The sequence below is a fragment of the Culex quinquefasciatus genome, chromosome 1 (assembly GCF_015732765.1).
Source record: "Culex quinquefasciatus strain JHB chromosome 1, VPISU_Cqui_1.0_pri_paternal, whole genome shotgun sequence".
NCBI classification, from domain to species: domain Eukaryota; kingdom Metazoa; phylum Arthropoda; class Insecta; order Diptera; family Culicidae; genus Culex; species Culex quinquefasciatus.
The window spans coordinates 60,782,297-60,801,445 of NC_051861.1; the positions used below are offsets into that span (position 1 = coordinate 60,782,297).

General features: G+C 30.5%; 1 protein-coding gene and 1 long non-coding RNA gene across 2 annotated transcripts in view; one reads left to right on the forward strand and one right to left on the reverse strand.

The window, feature by feature from the left end:
• The window catches only part of LOC119767310, a 28,343-nt gene extending 17,380 nt beyond the window's left edge, over positions 1 to 10,963 (reverse strand). Inside the window, exons 1-2 of the long non-coding RNA XR_005277445.1 lie at positions 10,912 to 10,963; positions 10,729 to 10,834 (exon numbers count right to left, since the gene is read on the reverse strand). This is a non-coding gene — a long non-coding RNA (uncharacterized LOC119767310). The remainder of the gene's footprint in view (positions 1 to 10,728; positions 10,835 to 10,911) is intronic.
• Positions 1 to 19,149, forward strand: part of LOC6052820 (SCY1-like protein 2) — a 186,691-nt gene that overhangs the window by 103,791 nt on the left and 63,751 nt on the right. The gene's annotated exons all lie outside the window — the stretch shown is intronic.

The window sequence follows — 19,149 nt, forward strand, 5'->3', positions numbered from 1 at the left end:
GTAATCATAGTTAAGCAATGTGATGGGTCTGTATCCTTTGATCGTCTTCAAATTGGAGTTCTTTTTGCTCAAAACCACTACACCCTCCAGGAACTGATCCGGAAATTGTCCTTGGAGTGCCTCGTTGAGGATCAGGTTGAGCTGTCGGTATATGATGTCGAACGCTTTCTCATAGAACTCCTTCGGGATACCGTCAGGGCCAGGTGATTTTCGTGAAGCACTAGTCTTGATGGCAGTAAAGATCTCCTCTGTCGTGATTTCGTCCATTGCTCGGATGTTGGCCTCAGAGGCTGAGTCCACAGATCGGTTAGAGGGGAAATTTGTGTTTGGTTCCACAGATCCGACACTGTACAGCTGCTGGAAGTAGTCGAAGATGTGTTGTTCGACCTCAGCAGAATCTTGGAGTAACCTTCCTTGATGTTCAATAGCTGATATTGTGCTGTTCTTCTTCCGTCCAGTGCGATCACCGAGTTGAAACGAAGACATTTTCTCACCCCGACAAGCTTGTCGTTGAGTCGCTCGAACGCCCTCGAAAATTTGTTCTGCAGGAGAAGCATCCTTCCTTTGATCTTGTTGATCTCAGACACCATTCCAGGGGTTTGGTGGAGATTGTCGTAGGCAGTCCTCAGTTGTATGTAGAGTAGTTCGTTTTCAGCGTTGAACTCCCGAAAGGCTTCATTGGTCTTCCACCTGAAGAAGCTTCTGATTTTTGGTTTAGCGCACCGGACCCACCAGTCAATCCAGCTTCCGAAGTTTTGTTTTTCTCGTAACCAGCGATTCCACTTGCTCTCGAACTCGGCCAGGTTCTCCTCCGTTAGAACATGAGCGCGTATTGACCAGAAGCCGCGTCCATGGGCTCTACCTTGGTTCGGGAGACAACACCTTACTTTGAACGCCTTGTGGTCGGAAAAGGACGTTACTAGGTACTCTGCTGTACGCAGAGATGTTACCAAGGACTCAGATATGTACAACCGGTCGAGACGCGAAGCACAGTTAGGACGGATAAAACTGAAAACGGTTCGATTTCCCTTCAGAACCTCCCACGCATCCTTCAGGGCCAGGTTGTCGATTAGATTCTTTAGAGCTAAGCTGTTGTTGCTGTTGCCCTTCGAATCCTTCGAGGAGGTGACACAGTTGAAATCACCGCCGAGGATGTAGTGGTCAGAGCTTATTTGGAGGTAGAACGGAAGCGTGCTATTGAAGAGTCGTTCACGAGCTTTAGCATTCAACGTCCCAGACGGTGCGTAAACGTTACAGATTGTCACAGAGTTACTCAAAGTTACAGCAATTATGCGCGAGTCTACGCTGCGCCTGACGTTGGAAAACCGGATGTGAGCTTTAAGTGCAATGGCGGTTCCCCTCTTATGTTCGTCTACGTTAGACAAAACGTTAAATCCCGGAAGTACGAGATGTGGGTTCTCAACTTCTTGGAGAAGAATTATATCGAGATCGGTTAGTCTTATGAAGGATCGGAGGGAGTTTAATTTGTTTTCGTTCGAAATGGCGTTTATGTTAATGGTGGCAATGTTGTACGAGCAAGGCAAGTTCATTGCAGTGGGAGCTGCAGGGTTCTGGGCTAGTTGATTTTCGGTTTTTTCGGGCGACCTGGCCGCCTCTTCTTTTTTACTTCAGTGAACTGCTCACCAGACTTTGAGTGCTCGCTGCTATCGCTCTCACTCCCACCAGTGATGGAACTGAGCGAATGCGCCTTCTTGAGTTCGGGGACGGGGAGAGGCGATTTAAAGGTACTCACCAAGGCTTAGCATGCGGAGTCCGGCAAGGCCGGCATTTTTGCGTCCTCATCGTACGGTTGCAGTAACTCGTGCACGTGTTGAGTGCTGAGTTCCGTGGCACCTTCAGCAGCAGTTGGGGTCTCAGTTTCCATATCTTCGACTTCGACAGCAGCACGGGTTTCTCCTTCCGCAACAGGTGCAGCAGGGCCAGCAGGGGCGGCAAGGGCAGCAGGGCCAGCAGGTGCAACAGGGGCAGCAGGGGCGGCAGGGGCGGCAGAAACAGCAGGGGAGAGTGGAGAGAGCATCACGTCGGCTCAGATGAGCGTTCAGACTCCTTTGGACATACGATCGCACCGCCTCCGCTGGCAGCCGCAGCTGATTCAGCTGAGAGTTCGGTGACGCGTGTGAGGATGTTTTGAGCATTTGATGACGGGCTGCCTCCGCTGGTGTAGCCAACTGAGAGTTCAGCAACGTCCATCTGTTCGTCCGTGTGAACAGACTGAGCAGTATTTTCGCTGATGATCGTCGATCCAGCAGCTGGCTGGCCGGCCACGTTCGTCGTCGCTTGACTCAGAGAGCCGTTAGGTGCCGTGCTCTCAAGCACAATCGGTGGCGGTCGTTGCGGCATGACCGGACCGAGAATTGTACTACTGAACGCCGGCAGCAGTGTGTTAGTGGCTGATGCGCTAGTGTTGAGCACACTTGCGTAGCTTGTAGATGTTGATCCTCGGTTTTTATCCAGACGAGCGTTGAGGTCGGCCTTTTGGTTGAGTAATTTTTTATTCTCCACACATGAGATGCCTACGTGTTGGGTAAGCGTGCAGTGTTTGCATGTCTGCGGCTGCCCTCTGTACGAGATAAGTGTTTGTTCCGATTGAATCGTGACAAACGACTTAATGTGGCGGCGAAGAACCATCTTCGCCACCCGGATGCCCGATGGCATGCCACGGAGAGGGAAACTCTCTCCCCAGGGTACCTCTCGGATGTTGAGTACGTCTCCGTAGTTCCGCAGAAAAGCCATTGTGCCTCCTCGCTAGTGACGTTCTCCGAGAGATCGTGGATCTTCACCTCCACTCCCCCGTCCTCCATCACCAAGCGAACTTTGACCTTGGTCTTGTTCACATCCATCTCGTGTTTCCCATCGTGCTTGGCAACAGCGTCTTGAGCGGTTTTTAGATCCACACACTTTACATGTGCGCAATTTTGCGCATGATTCACTTGGAATCGCTTCACTTGACCTACGGCCAGTCCCAAATTCACTAGAACAAACTTCTGGAGTTCTTCAATGGAGGGTCGCTTTGGAAAATTCGATAAGTCCACCTTGAAGGTGTTTTCGCGAGTTCTCACTTGAGACATAGTTGCGTGTTCGGACTGTCTATCCGGTACGCAAAGAAATTAAACCTGTCGTCAGGTAAACTGACGAGAAACAACTTAAAATCTGCACCAACTAGTGGTGCAGACCGCGAGCGTAACGAAATGATTTGAAACGCGCAGAGGAGCTCCGATAGCTACGTCCTACCGCATCAAGAGATCGATGCAGACTTAATAATTTAATAATTTAATAATTTAATAATTTAATAATTTGATAATTTAATAATTTAATAATTTAATAATTTAATAATTTAATAATTTAATAATTTAATAATTTAATAATTTAATAATTTAATAATTTAATAATTTAATAATTTAATAATTTAATAATTTAATAATTTAATAATTTAATAATTTAATAATTAAATAATTTAATAATTTAATAATTTAATAATTTAATAATTTAATAATTTAATAATTTAATAATTTAATAATTTAATAATTTAATAATTTAATAATAATTTAATTATTAAAATAATTTAATAATTTAATAATTTAATAATTTAATAATTTAATAATTTAATAATTTAATAATTTAATAATTTAATAATTTAATAATTTAATAATTTGATAATTTAATAATTTAATAATTTAATAATTTAATAATTTAATAATTTAATAATTTAATAATTTAATAATTTAATAATTTAATAATTTAATAATTTAATAATTTAATAATTTAATAATTTAATAATTTATTAATTTAATAATTTAATAATTTAATAATTTAATAATTTAATAATTTAATAATTTAATAATTTAATAATTTAATAATTTAGTAATTTACTAATTTAATAATTTAATAATTTAATAATTTAATAATTTAATAATTTAATAATTTAATAATTTAATTATTTATTAATTTAATAATTTAATAATTTAATAATTTAATAATTTAATAATTTAATAATTTAATAATTTAATAATTTAATAATTTAATAATTTAATAATTTAATAATTTAATAATTTAATAATTTAATAATTTAATAATTTAATAATTTAATAATTTAATAATTTAATAATTTAATAATTTAATAATTTAATAATTTAATAATTTAATAATTTAATAATTTAATAATTTAATAATTTAATAATTTAATAATTTAATAATTTAATAATTTAATAATTTAATAATTTAATAATTTAATAATTTAATAATTTAATAATTTAATAATTTAATAATTTAATAATTTAATAATTTATTAATTTTATAATTTAATAATTTAATAATTTAATAATTTAATAATTTAATAATTTAATAATTTAATAATTTAATAATTTAATAATTTATTAATTTAATAATTTAATAATTTAATAATTTAATAATTTAATAATTTAATAATTTAATAATTTAATAATTTAATAATTTAATAATTTAATAATTTAATAATTTAATAATTTAATAATTTAATAATTTAATAATTTAATAATTTAATAATTTAATAATTTAATAATTTAATAATTTAATAATTTAATAATTTAATAATTTAATAATTTAATAATTTAATAATTTAATAATTTAATAATTTGATAATTTAATAATTTAATAATTTAATAATTTAATAATTTAATAATTTAATAATTTAATAATTTAATAATTTAATAATTTAATAATTTAATAATTTAATAATTTAATAATTTAATAATTTATTAATTTAATAATTTAATAATTTAATAATTTAATAATTTAATAATTTAATAATTTAATAATTTAATAATTTAATAATTTAGTAATTTACTAATTTAATAATTTAATAATTTAATAATTTAATAATTTAATAATTTAATAATTTAATAATTTAATAATTTAATAATTTATTAATTTAATAATTTAATAATTTAATAATTTAATAATTTAATAATTTAATAATTTAATAATTTAATAATTTAATAATTTAATAATTTAATAATTTAATAATTTAATAATTTAATAATTTAATAATTTAATAATTTAATAATTTAATAATTTAATAATTTAATAATTTAATAATTTAATAATTTAATAATTTAATAATTTAATAATTTAATAATTTAATAATTTAATAATTTAATAATTTAATAATTTAATAATTTTTTAATTTTTTAATTTTATAATTTTATAATTTAATAATTTAATAATTTAATAATTTAATAATTTAATAATTTAATAATTTAATAATTTAATAATTTAATAATTTAATAATTTAATAATTTAATAATTTAATAATTTAATAATTTAATAATTTAATAATTTAATAATTTAATAATTTAATAATTTAATAATTTAATAATTTAATAATTTAATAATTTAATAATTTAATAATTTAATAATTTAATAATTTAATAATTTAATAATTTAATAATTTAATAATTTAATAATTTAATAATTTAATAATTTAATAATTTAATAATTTAATAATTTAATAATTTAATAATTTAATAATTTAATAATTTAATAATTTAATAATTTAATAATTTAATAATTTAATAATTTAATAATTTAATAATTTAATAATTTAATAATTTAATAATTTAATAATTTAATAATTTAATAATTTAATAATTTAATAATTTAATAATTTAATAATTTAATAATTTAATAGGAGGTTGATCGTAGTAATCGGTGCGTGCGGGCGTGAAATTTTTTTGCTGCGTCATGTTTTTTTCGAATTCAAAATTAACCTTCTAGGAAAATTTTAGAAAATTATAAAGTGTCTAAACCAGATATTAGATCCGTATTTTGCCTTTTCTGACAGTTGGTTGTAATGTCATCATCCGCGGAAAATTTTGTGAGGTGTAAGCTGCCAAAGCGAAGAACTGGACATTTCTGCAGAAAGAGTGAAGTCTTCCGAGTGTTGGTCCAGAAGGGATTTCTACTTTCTTTTCGTATGGATATCGTTGAAGACGTCGGGAAGCTGTTCCAAGGAAATTGGAATGATGGATCGGAAATTTTGCTTGTGAAGGAGGTTTATTATGGATCGTTGAATCTGAATCTTGATTTGGTGAGATCTATCCATTTTATCTATCATTATTTGATTTTTCCCCTTATTTTTATATGATATTCTATTGATCAATTGATATATCCATATTATCCCTTTCCCACCTTCCCTTTCTCCTATCCTCATTTCCTCCCCCTCCCAACCCCCCCCCCCACTCTAAATATTATTATCTGCCAAATTTACACTAACACACCACACCACAACTGATTCGGAGCGTTTGGTACGGTATGTCCACGCATCCTTCCTCCCCTGATGATTTTGTGAAATGTGATCCGTTCACAGAATCTGTCTCTGCGGTAAATGCAACGCAGTAGGCCTGGCCGCTTTAATTTTTGCTATACATTTTCGGGGTAACTCGGATGTACTGTAATCATTAATATTGACAAGAAAGGACTTGAGGCGTAATCTTACCACAAGTTCTTCCAGGATGCTTTCTTCGGACTGGCTGCGCTTGTGTTCGATTAGATTAGATTAGATTAGATTAATAATTTAATAATTTAATAATTTAATAATTTAATAATTTAATAATTTAATAATTTAATAATTTAATAATTTAATAATTTAATAATTTAATAATTTAATAATTTAATAATTTAATAATTTAATAATTTAATAATTTAATAATTTAATAATTTAATAATTTAATAATTTAATAATTTAATAATTTAATAATTTAATAATTTAATAATTTAATAATTTAATAATTTAATAATTTAATAATTTAATAATTTAATAATTTAATAATTTAATAATTTAATAATTTAATAATTTAATAATTTAATAATTTAATAATTTAATAATTTAATAATTTAATAATTTAATAATTTAATAATTTAATAATTTAATAATTTAATAATTTAATAATTTAATAATTTAATAATTTAATAATTTAATAATTTAATAATTCAATAATTTAATAATTTAATAATTTAATAATTTAATAATTTAATAATTTGATAATTTAATAATTTAATAATTTAATAATTTAATAATTTAATAATTTAATAATTTTAATAATTTAATAATTTAATAATTTAATAATTTAAAAATTTAATAATTTAATAATTTAATAATTTAATAATTTAATAATTTAATAATTTAATAATTTAATAATTTAATAATTTAATAATTTAATAATTTAATAATTTAATAATTTAATAATTTAATAATTTAATAATTTAATAATTTAATAATTTAATAATTTAATAATTTAATAATTTAATAATTTAATAATTTAATAATTTAATAATTTAATAATTTAATAATTTAATAATTTAATAATTTAATAATTTAATAATTTAATAATTTAATAATTTAATAATTTAATAATTTAATAATTTAATAATTTAATAATTTAATAATTTAATAATTTAATAATTTAATAATTTAATAATTTAATAATTTAATAATTTAATAATTTAATAATTTAATAATTTAATAATTTAATAATTTAATAATTTAATAATTTAATAATTTAATAATTTAATAATTTAATAATTTAATAATTTAATAATTTAATAATTTAATAATTTAATAATTTAATAATTTAATAATTTAATAATTTAATAATTTAATAATTTAATAATTTAATAATTTAATAATTTAATAATTTAATAATTTAATAATTTAATAATTTAATAATTTAATAATTTAATAATTTAATAATTTAATTAATTTAATAATTTAATAATTTAATAAAACAGTTCATATTTGGACATCGCCTGAGTCGGTCGTGTATCAAGAGCGAGTGTTAAGTTACAGCGATAGATTACAGCGTTCGCGCTGCTTGTTGTTCTGAGAACAATAGCTCGGTAGTGGAGTGACAATGGCCGAAAGTAGCTTGAAGGTCAACTCGCTCAGGCTTTGCTTTCCAAGCAATAGCCAGGAACCAATGGAGTCAGAAATCTTTGATTTCATGCGTGGAAAGATGAGATTGAAGGCGGATAACCTTTTGTCTATGTACAAGGACCGGATGGATGCCTCGGTCGTTATTAAGTTCAAAACGGAAGAGGAGTTCAAGGCCACTTTGAGCCGGTTGCCCACAACAATGGAATTCACGTACAATAAATACCAATCAGCGCAGGTTCGTCTGTCCCCAGCAAGTGCAATCGTGAAGTACGTGCGTCTCTTCAATTTGCCTCCGGAAGTGGACGACCGTGAAATTGGAGCAGTGCTGGCCAAATATGGTAGAGTGCAGAGGCTCGTTCGAGAAAAATACGGAGAGGAAACTGGATTTCCCATCTGGACATCCGTCAGAGGAGCTTACGTGGAATTGAAAGAAGGTACAGAGATTCCAGCAACGCTGTATGTTCGGAACCTCCGTACAAGGATTTATTACGAAGGTCTGGCCAATAAATGCTTTCTGTGTGGTGAAACGAATCACATTAAAGTGAACTGTCCCAAGCGGAAGTCGGATTCTACTCAAGGTACGTCGTACAGTAACGTGGTTGCAGGAGGTTCTTCAAAATGGACGTCGCAAGCCACCGTCATTACACCCGAGGATTCACAGCTAAGTGCAATTGAGGCGGAGAAGAGACCGTCGTCTCCTTCCATTCCACAGAACGAAAAGGATGCAAAAAAAGCTAAACTGAAGGAAACGCATGATACTTCGTCTGGAACAACAGATGCCAGCACTATCGAGGAGCAGCAGCACAAGGAGCAGAGCAAAGATGGAGCCACATGGAAAGTGCCTGGAAAGCGAGGGAGAAAACCGAAGAGTAAGACAACGGATTTGAGCTCGGTATCCTCTCCGGAATTGGCTCCAGCCGTGCCTGCGGGGGGCACCGGACGAGCTCTACGGCCCCAGTCGTTGCTAGCGCAACAATCGCTTAGGAATAGAAGTAGATCAAATTGTAAAAGGAACGAGCAGGAAAAGTTGCAGAATGCTGGTGTGAGTCCGCCAGATGACCTTGAAGGTACATTTTTGGCAGAGACGTTCGCTTCTAGCGCTGTGTAGTTTAGGAAACTGCCATGAAGGGCAAAGATTGTTTTGAGCAGTTGGAAGTTGTTTCAATTGCGTTAAGATAACGATGCCCTTGATTTGATTTGTGAACTGTATATTTTTTAATAAAAAAAAAAGTTTAAAAAAAAAAAAAAAAATAATTTAATAATTTAATAATTTAATAATTTAATAATTTAATAATTTAATAATTTAATAATTTAATAATTTAATAATTTAATAATTTAATAATTTAATAATTTAATAATTTAATAATTTAATAATTTAATAATTTAATAATTTAATAATTTAATATTTTAATAATTTAATAATTTAATAATTTAATAATTTAATAATTTAATAATTTAATAATTTAATAATTTAATAATTTAATAATTTAATAATTTAATAATTTAATAATTTAATAATTTAATAATTTAATAATTTAATAATTTAATAATTTAATAATTTAATAATTTAATAATTTAATAATTTAATAATTTAATAATTTAATAATTTAATAATTTAATAATTTAATAATTTAATAATTTAATAATTTAACAATTTAATAATTTAATAATTTAATATTTTAATAATTAAATAATTAAATAATTTAATAATTTAATAATTTAATAATTTAATAATTTAATAATTTAATAATTTAATAATTTAATAATTTAATAATTTAATAATTTAATAATTTAATAATTTAATAATTTAATAATTTAATAATTTAATAATTTAATAATTTAATAATTTAATTATTTAATAATTTAATAATTTAATAATTTAATTATTTAATAATTTAATAATTTAATAATTTAATAATTTAATAATTTAATAATTTAATAATTTAATAATTTAATAATTTAAAAATTTAATAATTTAATAATTTAATAATTTAATAATTTTATAATTTAATAATTTAATAATTTAATAATTTAATAATTTAATTATTTAACAATTTAATAATTTAATAATTTAATAATTTAATAATTTAATAATTTAATAATTTAATAATTTAATAATTTAATAATTCAATAATTTAATAATTTAATAATTTAATAATTTAATAATTTAATAATTTAATAATTTAATAATTTAATAATTTAATAATTTAATAATTTAATAATTTAATAATTTAATAATTTAATAATTTAATAATTTAATAATTTAATAATTTAATAATTTAATAATTTAATAATTTAATAATTTAATAATTTAATAATTTAATAATTTAATAATTTAATAATTTAATAATTTAATAATTTAATAATTTAATAATTTAATAATTTAATAATTTAATAATTTAATAATTTAATAATTTAATAATTTAATAATTTAATAATTTAATAATTTAATAATTTAATAATTTAATAATTTAATAATTTAATAATTTAATAATTTAATAATTTAATAATTTAATAATTTAATAATTTAATAATTTAATAATTTAATAATTTAATAATTTATTAATGTAATAATTTATTAGTTTATTAATTTAATCATTTAATTATATATTTATAATTTTATGATTTTATGAATAACACCGACCAACAAAGTTTCTGCTCAGGCTCAACTCAAGGGGTCCCCAAAAACCTGTTTACTTTGTATTTTTCAAAAATTTCAAAAATATTTGAACAGAGCCGAATGGGTTGGGTTTTTTTCCTCCCAGCACACCTCCACCGTTTAAAAAAACACGACTTACCCCAATCGCAGACCGGTTCCTTCCCGTCCCATCTTCCGGCATGATCCGCCGGGTTAACGATAATTCACGTTCTCTTCCACCGTCGCGAAGGCTGAAATCAGGAAATCTGGAACATAATGTTATGATTTAGCCGCTCGCCCACTCCGGCCGGAACTTTCGAGCAAAAAAAGGAACACAACTTACCAATCAACCAGCCAAAATCCTCACGAACCTTTACAACAATGTTGTTTTTCTGATTTGATCAAGTCCAAACAAGTTCATTGCTGGACAACTGTCAAACTGTTCTCGTCGACAAAAATTTGAAGTCGATTTATAGGAAAATCGATAAGAAAAACATTGTCGTGCATGTCGAGTGTTTGGCGTTCGTTTGTCGTCCTTTCGACCAATCGATATCGAAACGGTAGAATCAGAACCGTGCGACAACTCGTACGACGTGTGACATTTTTCAAACAGGGCGGATTGGTACGAATTTTCTCGAAACTGGGCACAAACAGCAGCGATTAGTCGATCAGCAAGTTGTAAACATCGGCGAAGTGATGATGATAGTGTGCGTTATGTCCGTGGTGTGGCGAGCTGATGGTGGTGGTGACGGGACTCGGTTTCGGTCGTGTGGAATAAAAACAACCAGCAGAGACAGTGTTCCATGGCGGTGGGGCGGTCGGGGAGGTAAGCAGCAATGGCGGGTCTTACTGTGCGTTTTTGGTGGTATCCAAGGTCACGAGAGAAAAGTTTGGCAGCAATTTGCTCCAGATTAGATGGTCACTTTTGCCGAATTTCACCTTTAACTCGTATATCGTTGGGCGAACGATAAAAGCGATGACACTAACTGTGATTTTGTGGCTAATAGCAGTGTTTTTTGAGCAAGTTTTATCGGACACCAAAATAATAACAACTTTCCACGATAATTTTATAGCAAGATTTTGACTCACGGAAATACGCAAGACTTTAAACAACCCCGCCCGTGGATCAATCGGACCGCACACTGGACTCACAATCCAGAGGTCGCCGATTCGAATCCCGCTGCGGGCGCTCTAAAATTCTTTGTGTAAATATGGGTATTCGGCGCCGTCGCTCCGTGCCATACTTTCATACACTTAGGAGCCCAGGGCGGCGAAGTCCTTGCAGATAAAAAGGAAGACACTAGTGGTTGGTACTAGCAATGGTGGCCAACAGCTATAAAGTCAACTTCGTTTTTAAACAACCTGGCAGCTCAGTCCTTCAGCATAACGGGGGTGTGGGTCCGTGCTCATTGGTCGATTCCGGGTAATGAGTAAGCGGACTTGCTCGCTAAGAAGGGTGCTGAGTGTGGAGACATTTTTGAAAGGCCAATTAGCCTACAAGAATGCTACGGTTTTCCGAGGCAGCGTGCGCTTCTGGATTGGCAAAAACAAAGGGACGACGACGACATACGACCTAAGGTGCAAAGAAAAGCCTGGTTCAAGGGAATGGACTTGACGCGTGGATTCATCAGAACGATGTCCCGTCTTATGTCGAAAAATTACTCGTCCAAGGCTCATCTTTACCGTATCAACATGAGTGATACGAACAAATGCGACTGTGGGCAGGGTTATCAGTACATCGACCATCTCGTATGGGCGTGTCCAGATCACCATGTTCACAGAATTAAGTTGAAAGATACCCTCAGGGCCCGAGGAAGACCACCAGAAATCCCGATGCGAGACGCGTTATCTCAACTAGACCTTGATGTTCTCTTTCCGATCTATCAGTTCCTCTCAGATTCCAAAATATCTATTTAGTTTTCCTCCAGTTAGTTTTCCTTCAGTTAGTATAACTCGCCTTCACACAAAGCCGTCGTTTCTGGTTTGCACCGGAAGCAAAGCAAGATCGCCCCAGCAGCTGGACACCGAGTTGCGGCTGAGGACAAAAGCTAAGGCCAGCAAAGCCAACCAAGACCCCTACACAATCCCCCTTCCCTTCCCACGCCTTGTCTTTAACATCAATCCCTTCCCTACTAACCCCGAGTAGGCCGCGGGTAATCGGCTCCCCTTCCACTAACATTTACACACAAGATCCTCTGTAATTACTCTTAGCATTAAAAACAATGTAATTACAAAAGCCGACTCGGTCCTAACCAGGTCCCAGTACCGAAAAGGACCTAAAAAAAAATATTTTATGGAAAAAAAGAAATTATATATTAAAAACAACTCAAAACTTTTACACTATGGTCATTCCATCTGAAGTGGAACAGCATTTGAAAATTAACATCTCCGATTCTGCTCAAATTTGGCAGAGCTGTTGAGACTATCAAAACATGCAAAAAATCCCGAATTTCATCCAAATCGGACCACCCTCTCCATTTTTGTACCCTCCCAAAAAATCGACTTTTTGGCGATTTTTGAGCGAAACCCCTATCTTCAAACGACGATAACTCAGGAACCACAAATCTTAGAGGGTCGGTCTTTGACTCAATTTTGAAGGAAATTGGACGTAGAATCTATATCCGTGATCAAATTTTAGATTAAAATATTTTGTCTACCCGTACTGCGCAATTGAAAACTTTAAATTGCCATATCTCAAAACAGCCCTATTTATTTTATAAATTTGACCTCACCATCGTATTCCCCGGCCAATTTTACATAAGAATCACTTATCGACAAAAAGGAATATGTTTCGTTCCAGAGATATCGAATTTTAAAGTAATAAATATTTGAGATTACCTACATCGCCGCATCTGCTAGAATCACTCAGTCGTGCTGATCAATAATTACTACCTGGTGTTCTGTAAGATAAATAATTTTTATAATTTTATACGATTTTGAGATAATCAAAATCTTGAATAATCTATTTTTTGTTTAAGGAATATGTATTTGGTAATTTTTAATGCACTGTTTTTCCTGACCTCTGTGTCATTGAACCATAAAAAGTGAAAAAGTAAAATAAAAAAAAATGAACTTTTAATGTTTATTTGCAACTGCTATAGAGTTTTTACAATACAATTTTCAAAAATTTATCATTATTTATCCATTATTTTCATATTTTCCCCAATTTTTCATTTCTTCCCACTTTATCAAATTATTTCTTTTATTTCTTCTCTTATTTGAAGCGAGAACAGCTGGCTGTAGTAGATGAAATAATTCTCATGGGTTCTAGAGCTTCTGCCATGTGCGGTAGCGAAATAGTGCCATTCAGCAAAATCGCCAAAATCTGCCTTACGGTTTGAAAGATTGTTCATATTAAACCTGTGGTGGATACCGCCCTAGTAAGAACGACAGTTGCTACAATGTTGCAACTGTTCGTTCTGAGAACGCGTCAGCATAATGCTGCGATCCAATGACCGATGATCGGATCGCATCCATTCTGCTGACCAAGTATTTTAGGTCACGTACCCGAGCAGGGGTAAATAACACGGGAAATACAAATTTTGGTATTACTTGGGCAAATAACAGCGACCAAAATGTGCCCTTGGTTGCCCAGTAATAGATGGTAAAATACCATGAAATCATACCAAAAGCTTGTATGTGGAAGGGCACAACAATACCATACCATGTTATTCCAAAGGTAAAATAATACCACAAAATAAAATCATTTCAATACCAAGTTGAGGTCTTCTGGATTTTGAACATTGCTTGAATACCAAAACTTGGTATTGTCATGGTTTTAATTTTAGGTATTCCCGCGCCCTTGGAAAATCATATTTTGGTATTCCTGTGGTCTTCCACAAACATGATATTGGTTTGATTTCATGGTATTTTGTCATCTATTACTGGGCAACCAAGAGCACATTTTGGTCGCTGGTATTTGCACAAGTAATACCAAAATTTGCTATTTTCATACCATTTTTAGTGCAGCAGTTGCAGTTAGTGAAAAAAACGTAAATGATCCTTATGCAACAACCAAATCTACTCACCTGATGATTCCATGTTGTTTTTAGTGATATTCTTCACCACACCGAATGCATTTGTCATTGATGAACGGCTGTACTTGAAGTTCTTGAAGCTTCTGAAAAATAACAAGATTGAAAAATAAGTATTATTAAAATGAAACTGGATTGAAATTCACCAAAATTCAATAATCTGTTGATTGACTCGTTTTTCAAAGTATTTGGTTATCCCAACTTAGAAAAATTTCAACGTTTTTGAAAAAAATATTAGTGGGTATATCACAAAAAAATTAAATCAGCTTTAACATTTTTGGGTTTCAAGTCATTTTAGCGCAAAATTAATTATCTCGTCAAAAATAAAAAAATCCATAGTTTCAGAGAAAATTGATGAAACCTTTCAATACCAAAATAATACCAAAATGTGGCATCCTGACTTAGAAAATTTTCCACAATTTCAAGTCATTTCAAAAATGTTTAAAATCACGTTTTAAATTTACGGTTTTCAATGAAAGCATTCGCTTTGAGACCTCGTTTTAGCGCAAAATTAATTATTTTGTCAAAATTGGTCAAAATTTTCCCATAGTTTCAGAGGAAATTGATAAAACACTTTAATACCAAAATAATACCAAAATGTGCTATCCTGACTTAGAAAACTTTCCACAATTCCAAGTCATTTCTGTATGGGGTATATCAAAAATATTTAAAATCAAGTTTGAAATTTCCGGTTTTCAATGAAAGCATTCGCTTTGAGACCTCGTTTTAGCGCAAAATTAATTATTTTGTCAAAATTGGTCAAAATTTTCCCATAGTTTCAGAGGAATTTGATAAAACACTTTAATACCAAAATAATACCAAAATGTGCCATCCTGACTTAGAAAACATTTCACAATTTCAAGTCATTTCTGTAGGGGGTATATCAAAAATGTTTAAAATCAAGTTTGAAATTTTCGGTTTTCAATGAAAGCATTCGCTTTGAGACATCATTTAAGCGCAAAATTAATTATTTTGTCAAAATTGGTCAACATTTTCCCATAGTTTCAGAGGAAATTGATAAAACACCTTAATACCAAAATAATACCAAAATGTGCCATCCTGACTTAGAAAATTTTCCACAATTTTAAGTCATTTCTGTAGGGGGTATATCAAAAATGTTTAAAATCAAGTTTGAAATTTCCGGTTTTCAATGAAAGCATTCGCTTTGAGACATCATTTTAGCGCAAAATTAATTATTTTGTCAAAATTGGTCAAAATTTTCCCATAGTTTCAGAGGAATTTGATAAAACACTTTAATATCAAAATAATACCAAAATGTGCTATCCTGACTTAGAAAATTTTCCACAATTTTAAGTCATTTCTGTAGGGGGTATATCAAAAATGTTTAAAATCAAGTTTGAAATTTCCGGTTTTCAATGAAAGCATTCGCTTTGAGACATCATTTTAGCGCAAAATTAATTATTTTGTCAAAATTGGTCAAAATTTTCCCATAGTTTCAGAGGAATTTGGTAAAACACTTTAATACCAAAATAATACCAAAATGTGGTGTTCGACCATTGACAAATTCTGCAATTTTGCAATATCAAAACAATACCTTAAATTGGTATGATACCACATTTTGCTCTTGCATAATCCTTAAGACAAATTTTTAAGGGTCCAGGAATACCAAAATTTGGTATTGATACCAGAGAAAGGTATTATTACGCATTTCCCTTGTTATTTACCCATGCTCGGGAAGAGCACATTTTGGTCCCTGTTATTTGCCCAAGTAATACCTAAATTTGGTATTTTCATACCATTTTTAGTGCAACAGTTGCAGTTAGTGAAAAAACTGAAAAGAAATGATCCATATGCAACAGCCAAATCTACTCAACTGATGATTCCATGTTGTTCTTAGTGATATTCTTCACCACATCGAATGCATTTGTCATTGATGAACGGCCTGTGCTTGAAGTTCTTGAAGATTCTAAAAAATAACAAGATTGAAAAATAAGTGTTATTAAAATGAAACTGGATTGAAATTCACCAAAATTCTATAATCTGTCGATTAACTCGTTTTTCAAAGGTTATATTCAAATGGTTATCTCAACTTAGAGAAATTTCAACGTTTTAAAAAAAAATCTTAGTGGGTATATAAAAAAATGAAAATCAGCTTTAACATTTTTCGGTTTCAAGTCATTTTAGCGCAAAATTAATTATCTCATCAAAATTTATTAAAAAAAATCCCATAGTTTCAGAGGAATTTGATAAAACACTTTAATACCAAAATAATACCAAAATGTGCCATCCTGACTTAGAAAATTTTCCACAATTTCAAGTCATTTCTTTAGGGGGTATATCAAAAATGTTTAAAATCAAGTTTGAAATTTCCGGTTTTCAATGAAAGCATTCGCTTTGAGACATCATTTTAGCGCAAAATTAATTATCTTGTCAACATTGGTCAAAATTTTCCCATAGTTTCAGAGGAATTTGATAAAACACTTTAATACCAAAATAATACCAAAATGTGCCATCCTGACTTAGAAAATTTTCCACAATTTCAAGTCATTTCTTCCCGAGCATGGGTAAATAACAAGGGAAATGCGTAATAATACCTTTCTCTGGTATCAATACCAAATTGTAGTATTCCAGGACCCTTTAAAATTTGTCTTAAGGATTATGCAAGAGCAAAATGTGCTATCATACCAATTAAAGGTATTGTTTTGATATTGCAAAATTGCAGAATTTGTCAATGGTCGAACACCACATATTGTTATTCTTTTGGTATTACAGTGTTTTATCAAATTCCTCTGAAACTATGGGAAAATGTTGACCAATTTTAACAAAATAATTAATTTTGCGCTAAAATGATGTCTCAAAGCGAATACTTTCATTGAAAACCGGAAATTTCAAACTTGATTTTAAACATTTTTGATATACCCCCTGAAGAAATGACTTGACATTGTGGAAAAAATTGTAAGTCAGGATGCTTCATTTTGTTATTATTTTGGTATTGAAAGGATTCATCAAATTCCTCTGAAACTATGGGATTTTTTTTTTTTAATTTTGATCTCTAAGTTGGGATAACCAAATACGAGTTAATCGACAGATTTTAGAATTTTGGTGAATTTCAATCCAGTTTCATTTTAATAACACTTATTTTTCAATCTTGTTATTTTTCAGAATCTTCAAGAACTTCAAGCACAGGCCGTTCATCAATGACAAATGCATTCAATGTGGTGAAGAATATCACTAAGAACAACATGGAATAATCAGGTGAGTAGATTTGGCTGTTGCATAAGGATCAATTCCGTTTTTTCACTAACTGTTGCACTAAAAATGCTATGAAAATACTAAATTTTGGTATTTCTTGTGCAAATACCAGCGACCAAAATGTGCTCTTGGTTGCCCAGTAATAGATGGTAAAATACCATGAAATCATACCAAAATCATGTATTTGGAAGACCATAGGAATACCAAAATCTGATTTTCCAAGGGCGCGGGAATACCTAAAAATTAAACCATGGCAATACCAAGTTTTGGTATTCAAGCAATGTTCAAAAATCCAGAAGACCTCAACTTGGTATTGAAATGGTTTTATTTTGAGGTATTATTTTACCCTTGGAATAACATGGTTTGGTATTGTTGTGCCGTTACACATACTAGACTTTGGTATGATTTCATGGTATTTTACCATCTATTACTGGGCAACCAAGGGCACATTTTGGTCCCTGTTATTTGCCCAAGTAATACCAAAATTTGGTATTCCCGTGTTATTTACCCCTGCTCGGGTTTAGAGGGTATATCAAAAATGTTTAAAATCAAGTTTGAAATTTCCGGTTTTCAATAAAAGCATTCGCTTTGAGACATCATTTTAGCGCAAAATTAATTATTTTGTCAAAATTGGTCAAAATTTTCCCATAGTTTCAGAGGAATTTGATAAAACACTGTAATACCAAAAGAATACCAATATGTGGTGTTCGACCATTGACAAATTCTGCAATTTCGCAATATCAAAACAATACCTTTAATTGGTATGATAGCACATTTTGCTCTTGCATAATCCTTTAGACAAATTTTAAAGGGTCCAGGAATACCAAAATTTGGTATTGATACCAGAGAAAGGTATTATTACGCATTTCCCTTGTTATTTACCCATGCTCGGGATTACGGCAGGTCCGAAACCGCGTCATCATCTCCCCTGCGAGAGCAAACCGGCAGCGACCACGCTGGCGAACGATCGCCCCCATCAGGAGGGAACGCTGAATTGTCCGCTGGAACCGTACGATGACCAGCCGCCGGCACGGTTACGCTCGTACTTCGCTGAGGAGGGTGGGACGCTGCTGCTTTCTTCTTCCTCTTTTCCTGCTCCTCGAGGTATCTTTTCCGTGCGCTGCATTTGCTACACCCAAAATTCAGAATCGAGATAATCGTTCTCTCAAAATTTATTGAGGGCTCAGTGCCAAAATCGATAGAATAATGGTACCAACTCACACCATCATAACAAATGAGTTCATTCGTTAGTTGAATCAATAAATTTCCAACAAGTGTCATATATCGACTTCTGACTTCTCCTTAGTCACCAAGCTGTGGTGGCCGAGGCAGCT